Source organism: Buceros rhinoceros, unplaced genomic scaffold (genome assembly GCF_000710305.1).
Source record: "Buceros rhinoceros silvestris isolate BGI_N320 unplaced genomic scaffold, ASM71030v1 scaffold3129, whole genome shotgun sequence".
NCBI classification, from domain to species: Eukaryota; Metazoa; Chordata; class Aves; order Bucerotiformes; family Bucerotidae; genus Buceros; species Buceros rhinoceros.
The window spans coordinates 869-9,737 of record NW_010433071.1 but is presented as its reverse complement, the minus strand read 5'-3'; positions in this window follow the sequence as shown (position 1 = coordinate 9,737).

Below are 8,869 nucleotides of genomic sequence, written 5' to 3'. Positions count from 1 at the left end.
TTCACAGAGGCTCCTATGATAAACTAAGGACAAGCATGACATGTTACAAATTGCTCTGGCAAACTAAACAGAGTTTAAACTGTTCTTCTCAAAATAGAAATATTTAGTTCTACTAAATTTTGGAGTTGTTTGGGTTGTCATTAAAAAGAAGGAATCCCTATTACTGACAGCTATTCTTCAAACAACATTAAGTTCAAAAACACATACGCACATACGTAAATAAAGTTAAATCTCTTCTGCATTACTTATTCATTAGCTTACAAACCTCCACAAAAGGAAAATAAATTCCACCACATTCCTCATTTTGGAGAACACTAGCAGACACAGCCCCAAAATGCTTCCAGGGAAACAACTATTATGCATACTGTATTTCACTGAAATGCATGCAAAAGTAAAACCCAGCTGGAAAATGAAAGCAAACAGACATGATAATTTAGGGACACTGTCAGGTTAAAAATGTATTATGCAACATTAAGTGTTAGCATACAAAAGTTAACAGATATGCTTGTTTACACTTAAGCAGAAATTTATTTTAAAGGCAGAAGTTCTGAAAACTACTTTCTACTATTTTTGATAGCTCACGGTTTCACTTTCTTCATAGTAAAAGCATTCCTGAACTTTTGAGAAGAGCGAAAGTGCACCTGACTTAACAGGCTCTTGTTAATTTTTGTCAGCTTGTTAAAGCCAAATATGCATTTTAATATCCCTAGAACCACCTGACAGTATCACCAATTAGTATTACCATGCATGATCTACTGCTTTCCCCTGTTTAAGAAAAATCAAATTATGTTTGATTTCTTGCATAAATGTGGAGAATATGTTCTTTACTGCCAAAATCGTATTTTTACAAACATTTAATTGCTGGATTTTTTTTAAATTTAAGCTTGATATTCAAAAGAACTTATTTTTAGTTTCATGGGGTACCAGTTGTTAAACACTTCAAATGTTTTAGAACTGATTACTCAAAATTTTTCAATTACCATCATTGAGAATAAAATAAAAGTTCATTCTCCACCATAAATTATTTCTGAAACAACAATTACAACTTAAAATAGCTGCAATAGTCTTCAGAGAAATAGGAGAGCAGAGTTGGCAAAGCTGACAGGGCAGTTGAGCTTCCTTTTAAATAAGTTGATCAGAGAAAATTTAAACCAAACCCAGGGCCACTTCCAGTTTAAGATCCACCAACAAACTAGATTTCAAGCTAGGAATGAGCACCATCACTATTAACAAGACCAGGCATTAACCAGCTCAGTGGTTTCAACATAGTATTTTCAGCTTTTTAACATATCATAAAGCCAAGGAAAAGCATACCTTACTAAAAACACAGCATGCTTCATAAACAGCTTTAAATTTGCTTTGGGTTTTGTGTCACAAAATGAAAATATATAAAGATATATAAATCAGTATCAAAATGAGACTAGATTTAGTGAAAGTTTTGATGCCCATCTATCTTCAAACTTTCTCATTAAAAAACTTGGTATTTTAATTAGCTTTTGGAACACCCGAGTTCCAGTAACCTGACACCAATTCCATAATGAACCTAAAATAAAATTTGTGTTGCACCTGTGTCTCGTACTGCACTGAAATGATTTTGTTCATTTCCTCTGGACTCTGCACAGTCCTCCCCTGCACCTAATCCCATCAGGGCTTTTTATGTGTGATTAATCAGTAGTAACTAATTAGGTATATTCAAAATTAAAGAAGAAAAGAAAAGAATGAACCACCATTGGGTAGTATCTTATTTGACTAGATTTCTTTTTTCCTCTGTGGCTAGATTCCTCCACCAGAGAAAGACACGACTGAAATTTAAAAAAGCCCATAACCAAATTATTGTCAATTTTCTGGGCTTCACTAAGTGTCTTCCTGTTCTTCAACATATGGTCAAGATTTAGGAACAGGTTTTCAGTGCTCATCACATTTCTGTTTCATTTCTAAATATGATCAGATCCCAAACACATGTATATGTTCTTCCACCCTCCTTCCCATCTCCCTTGGAAACCACTCTTTCAAAGGCTTTCACTTCACCGGATTCTGCACTGTTCGGGATTACTTTTTAAAGCCTGAAGCACCAAACTCTGGGTGCACGCACACAAGTGTGTTAAACTGTTTTCTATCTATATATAGATAGCTTCATGGAATCACATAATGCAGTTAATACCATTTCACTTAAGCTCTATGGAAAAAAAAAAGTAATTTCTAGTTCCTGCCAGACATGGCTCCTGAGCTGTAGTTATACAGAGATGTGTATGCCTTACCAGGCATTGTTTTTACTATGTTACCCTCCATTTGCCCTCTGCTGCCAAGCTACTTCATTTTAAAGGACTTCTCCAAGAAATACCCTGTTCTAGACTTATCCATAAAATCACAGAATGCTTTAGGTTGGAAGGGACCTTTAAAACTCATCTAATCCAACCTCCCCTGCAACAAGCAGGGACATCTTTAACTAGATCCTTATATCTAATCTCAATCTGCCCTCTTTTAGACTAAAACCATAACCCCTTGTCCAGTCACTACAGGCTCTGGTAAAAAGTCTCTCTCCACTTTTCTTATAAGCCCCCTTTCAGGTTTCCCCAGAGACCCCTCCAGGCTGAACAACCCCAACTCTGTCTTTCTTCATAGGAGAGGTGCTCTAGCCCCCTTATCATTTTTATGGCCCTCCTCCGGACCCACTCCCTGTCTTTCCTGCACCACGAGCTACAAACGGCTTTCTGCACTGCAAGTGCACATTGCTGCCTCATGTCTGATTTGTCCTGTTGGGTTTGTGTCTGACAGGGGTTTGGCAGCAGGGAAGGGAGCTACAGGCATGATTCCTGTAAGAAGCTTTGAGAAGCTCCCCGGGCTCCAATCCAGACTCACCTCTGGACAAGGCTGAGCCAATCAGTGCCTCTATGATGAAATATTTAAGAGGGGAAAAACATGTTGGACAAGTTCTTTTGTTTTGGGATTCCTGAGTTTGGGAGCAGTAAGATGAGAGAGAGAGACAATCATGTGGACACACAGGCTAGTGAGGAAGGAGGGGGGCAGGCACACTGGAGCAGCCATTGTCCTTTGGCCCCTGGTAAGGTGGCAGGCTGAGCTCCTGCAGCCCTTAAAGAGCAGAGGTGGAGCAGAATCCCAGCTGCAGCCTGTGGAGGACCCCATGCAGGAGCATGGGACAGTGACTCTGAGGTAAGCCCAGACTGGAGCAGTTCGTCACTGGGAAGACTGAAGCCCATGAAAGAGACCCACACTGGTAGGAAAAGTTCTTGGAGGACAGTCTCCCGTGGGAGGGATGCCGCAATGCAGCATTTGAGGACTGTGAGGAGTTTTACCCCTGAGGAGGAAAAAGCAGCAGTAACAACATGAAACAGACTGGGACTATAGCAATCCCCATCCCCTGTCCTCCTGCGCCACATGGAGGGGAGGAGGTAGCAGAGCTGAGCCCAGGAAGAAGGGAGGGGTCGGGGGAAGGTGTTTTTTAAGATCCGGTTGTATTTATCACTGTTCTACTCTCATTTAACTAGTAAACTGGTGGTGGTTCTGTTGTTTAAATTAAATCGATTGTTTCACCAAGTCGAGTCTGGCTTTTGCCTGTGACCACAATAGCTGAGTGTGCTTTCGTTTGTCTCAACCCTCAAGCCTTTTGTTGTATTTTTTCCTCCCCATCCCACCGGAGGAGGGTAAGAGTGAGCAAGCAGCCACATGGTGTTTAGTGCTGGTTGGGCTTAAACCAAGACAATCAGTATCCCCAAGTCTCTCTCTGCAGGGCTGCTCTCAATTCATTCATCCTCCAGCCTGTATAGCTATTGGGGATTGCCCCAACGCGAGGTGCAGGACCTGGCACTTGATCTTGCTGAACTTAAGAGGTTCATGTGGGCTGACTTCTCAAGCCTATCAAGGTCCCTCTAGATAGTAACCCTTCCTTCAAGCGAATCAACTGCACTGCTCAGTATCATGTACACATTTGGCAGCTATACATTCTAGCATGTAGAATTTAAAGGGACACAGTCAAATGCATGAGATTACATTTTTACAGAGTGAAATTCTCACATTAACCACACGAAACTTTCTACTTTCACAGCTTATAAGCAAAACTAAAAGATTAGATAAGAAACACCCCCATTATCGTATCTATTTGGTAGCAGCGCTTCACCTGCAGCCAGTGTCATTGACAGTAACTGCGCTCTCCTCATGCACCAGCATGACCACAGCACTCATGCACTGCTCTGGAGAAAGCAAGCATGCACACTCTTCCCCAGGCTCTGCAAGAGGGTGCACACAGCCATAGCAAAGCTGCAACCAAAGAGGCAACAAGCAGGCATGTGCATACGGAGGACAGAAGGAGGAGCTGAAGGGGATTAGCTTCCCTGCCTTTAATAGTGTTCTGAACTCCAGCAAATAGCCTTACAAACATTCAGTAAGAGAGCAGGAATTAAAGAGTTTTTAGTACCAGGATGTAAATTCAGTTTAAAAGTGACAGAGTCCCTTTAAATATTGACTTCACTTTCACAGTTTCAGAACTATTTTGATTCCAATTGCAACAGAAAGAAGCTATTTTCAAGAGTTGGTTTTTCAAAACAAATCCTTGGCAATATGATGCTAAAAAAATAAATAAGGTGCTCATTTCTAGCAGTTACCTGATTCCCCTTATTATGTAATGTTTTCAAACAAGGAAAATTACCTGTCCAGAATATCAGTGTCATGTTACATACCCTATGAAAACCATATTAAATATTGATTAGTGAAACAGTCAGTAGTATACAAACCAGTCAGTCTTTCACATTTTTGAAACTTTTGTAGTTAGAACACACCGTATGACAGGAAAGAGGGGTGGGGGGGAAGGAGAGAGGGGAGAAAAAACATCAACACAAGGCTAAGCACCAAATTCCAGTCAAAGAAAGAAAAGGCAGCTTCAAAACGACCCATTATATATGTTAGCCAGATGTAGTTAATCATAACTTTGGAATGTCACAAATCGGTTCTGAAAACACAGATTCACTAAATTCACTTTCCTTCTACTTAGCAAGGCTTCAAGTAGGATGGAAAGTCATCAAAAAGTATAGGACTCTTGTTTCACAAATAAACAAAGGCTAAAAATTAGCAATCAAGTAAAAAAAGCTGAACAAAAGTATTTTATAAAAAAACCACCACTTGAAAACAGAAAAGGGGGAAGAGTGTTGTATTACTAAACTATATTCATTAAGGGTGGCAGTTCACAAGTCCTGTATTATTAAAAACAGTAAGCTTATGAGACATTCTGAGCTATTCTGCTAAATCGTTTTGGAAAATGCTACATTTGCATACTGTTCTTCACACAACGATCTGTCAAAGCCTCCAGAGGAAGACACCTAATGAACTTCTGACAAAGTCAATGAGCGGAAGTAGGAGAGAAAAACATGTCCTAGAAAACGTCTAGACCACAGGTGATTACTACTTTCCAAATGCAAAGATACTTCGGTATTTCAGTTACACTGTTTAATTAAACCGACAGCATATTTTACAGTGTGTTAGCTTACAGTTCTGCCACCTACCTTTCTGTAACAGATGTTACCATGTATTCAGTCACAGGAAATAATTCATCAGAGTAACAGTAAAGAGCAAATGTGTAACCAATTACTGTTTTATTCAGCTACAACAGAGAAATGGCACCAAAAGCGTACCCACTGGTCTTACTAGACGCAAAAATTCACTTCAGCAACCAACTAATTCTATTCTTGAACACAGAACAAGCAGACCACTGAAAGGAAAGAATTTCTGGGGTATGCATGTTGCTGGGGCCAGGGAGAAAATCCATGTTACGAAGTGTGAGAGCACAGAAAGAATGGCTGCAGTACTGCATTTCCTTTTTTGTTCATTCAAGACAACACGCAAGTCTGTAAAGGAAAAGCATCAGGCTGTTTCAGCAGTATCTCTTACCCAAGATCTTGCTGCTCCATTTTGTTTAGAGTTTAGCAATAGTAATACTTACTAATCAAAAGGACTGTGTCAAAAAAAAAAAGAACAACAAAAATTTACTATATTTGTATGTGCTCTTAAATCTCTTGGACGGTCTCAGGTCTCTCATTTTCAAACATGGTTTAGAACAAAATTTCAGTGTACACTATGTAAGAAACAAACACTTTTTACAGTAGTAATTATTATCCTGTGCAACATTAAAACCTTGATACAATGATGCCAATTAACATGGACATTTTGGGGGTGTTTTGGGTGTTGTTGGTTTTGTTTTTTTACCAAGTAGGAAGGGAAATGGGAAGAAAGGAAAATGGTTATAGTTAATAAGTTCTTAATTACATGTAATTCTGTTTGACACCACTACTTATGAGTTAAGGGAATTTAAGTATCAACATATGCCAGCACAATCTTTATTAATATATAAATAAATCAAATTCAAAGGAATAAAATTCCATTTTGAGGTCTACGGAGAACAATTTATTCCAAGGATGCTGTACATTCGAGTGCCAATAATTCAGTGCAAGCTCCAAGAATACAGCACACCTGAGAAAGATCAGATGAAACAGACTTGTTTGTAAGACTAGTTGTTTTGCTAAAGATAAATATTTAGGAAACAAAGCCATTCCAGATCATCACAGATGATGCCAGAAACACTGAGAAGTGTGCTCAAACCCTGTGAACTCCACTTGAGCATCACAACGTTTCTTTTCTTTCCCTAAATTTAATGCTGCATCCTTTCAAACAAAACTGGATGTTCCTCCAAACGTAGGAGAAAGCATCTATCACTGAAGAGGTGACAACCTCTCTTTGACAGAAAGCATAGTAAGGAAGCTGCACCAATGAATTTTAAGTATGTTATACAGCTGGAAATCAATGATAAAAGCTTTAACACGTTAGTAAGTACCTACTCTGAACAAGCTTCTAACACCAACACACAAGAGTAAGCCATCCCAGTTTTGCTGCGAGAATCTTTGATCTTGCTAATTTGACTATGTCAGCAAATGCTGCAATCACACCAAAATGCAGTGCAGACCTAGTTGCCAGCCTGCTAAAGCAAGAAATGATACTCCCAACCATACAGACTTGTTTTAACTAACACTAAACAACAATAATTATCAAAGCCAGATGATTTTTTTTAATTTAGAATATAGAAGAAACCTGCCTGGATCCACTAATAATCATCAGACCAAGATCTGTTAAGTGAAAATGCTGATGTCCTGAAAGCACACAGCCTTCCTTTGAGATCTGCGCCACCTATACCCACCAAGCGTGATCGCTGTTTCAACTAGTTTAAATGGTACAGGATACAACATGATCATACACTCAACTCTAGTTAGTTAGCTGTAAGTATATATCGTACCTTGGTTTATTAAATGGTATTGATTAGCTGACTTTATTGAGGAGTTCTACAGACAGCATCAGGTCCTGCTGGTTAAATCCTAGAATGCGTTTGAAGGCCACTCTATTTCCTTCGCTGTTTCACAGGCAATTTACCTCCCATTCCTGTAACAACAAATCCCTAACAGCATAGAATTAATCTACATGCATGCACAGGTACACAAATACAAGACCCTAGGGCAAAGAATCCTAAGGAAGTTCAAGGGCAAGGGCTGTTTAAGCAGGTACTTGTTTAAGGAAGCACTGCACCGCATTCGGAGGCCTCAATCTTCTTGTGCTAGTCTCTAAACAAACAATATTTAGGTACTTATTACCGATGTACTAGATAAATAGTTATTATGCTTTTATGCAAGCAGAGCGACCTCTTAATACAGTTGCTCTTCTCTGGCAAATATATTGCTAATAAATTAGAACCTTTCACTGCTTAAGACATCAACAAAAGCAAGCAACTTTGACACTAACTATAAAGTATTCAGCAAGCTTTTCCGAAGCACCAGTAAATAACCTTTGTACAGCACATTCTCACAGCATTTCCTCACATTTCCCCACAAAGAACTACCAAATCTTCCAACAGTACGTGCAACAGCACTGCAAGTTCCCAGTTCTACATCTCAACACACTAAGACAGTCTCAAAATACTCAGCAGGTATCACTCAGGGATAAGAAAATAAAAAATCACTCTGGCTCATGAGGAGATCATCCCAATTCCTGTCCATTCCTCAGTGGTCATGTGCAGAGTACTAACAAATTCTTCCCGCAGAAGTTTGAAGCAGCGGCCTCTCACAAGACAAGCTACTAGCCTTAGCTCCAAGACTTAAAAATTCCATGACATAAACCGATCCAAATCTCACCTCAAACATCTAATACATGATATCACTTAACTTCTCTGTACTTGACACATACTAGTTCTGGCTTGCAACTTCTGGATTTTGTAGAAGTAAGCTCTTCTTTGAAGACGCTATCACCACACTCACAGTATTTCTCCCGTACCTGTACACACATGTGCAAGCATTTCAGTCCACACAAGAAACTGCATCCTTTAAACAAGTCCTAAATTTAAAAGAAAGATGGTGGAAGGGCATGTCTACATTAGAGAGACAGTCTTATCTTAGGAAGATGTGCCTTTAGATTTAACTTAACTAACCCAGTTTAGGGACAAACGTACACATAAACAACTGGCATTAAAGAACTAGACAATCAAACAAGAATTACACTGGCTTCTGCCTTAAATTCTAATGTTCGGTACAGCCACCTTTTCTCAAAATAATTGCCAAAGTCCACAACATACAAAGTTATACTTAAAGTTATTACAACAGACACGTTAGGGCTGACACAAGCACACACAAGATATCATCTAATGTAGACTACTCATTAGAAAACCTACTTGAGGATTCCTGGGGTTACTAGCTTGCTTTAAAAAAAAAAAAAAAAAAATCACATAAGAAACATCAGCAGCAGGCTTGCTTGGAAAACAGTTTCATAAATTTGCTTAAGGAGAAAGATACTGCTATGATGTTGCAAAATGGGTGCCTGAACA